The sequence below is a fragment of the Lupinus angustifolius genome, chromosome LG07 (genome assembly GCF_001865875.1).
Source record: "Lupinus angustifolius cultivar Tanjil chromosome LG07, LupAngTanjil_v1.0, whole genome shotgun sequence".
NCBI lineage: Eukaryota > Viridiplantae > Streptophyta > Magnoliopsida > Fabales > Fabaceae > Lupinus > Lupinus angustifolius.
In genome coordinates, this window is record NC_032015.1 from 4989647 (window position 1) to 4989995 (window position 349).

Below are 349 nucleotides of genomic sequence, written 5' to 3' on the forward strand. Positions count from 1 at the left end.
TCCTCATCCTCATCCTCCTCCTCATCCTATCCTCATCCTCATCCTCTTCCTCATCCTATCCTTGTCTTCATCGTCATCCACATCCTATCCTCATCCTCATTCACGTCCTCATCCTATCCTCCTCCTCATCCTCATCCTCATCCTATCCTCATTCTCAATCTTGTCCTCATCCTTTCCTTTTCCTCACTCTCATTCTCGTCCTCATCCTTTCCTCTTCTGCATCATCATCCTCATCCTCCTCTTCATCCTATCCTCATTCTCATCCTCCTCCTATCCTCATCCTCATCCTCATCCGCATCCTCAACCCCATCCTCAGGGTGAGGAGGAGGATGAGGATGAGGATGAGGTA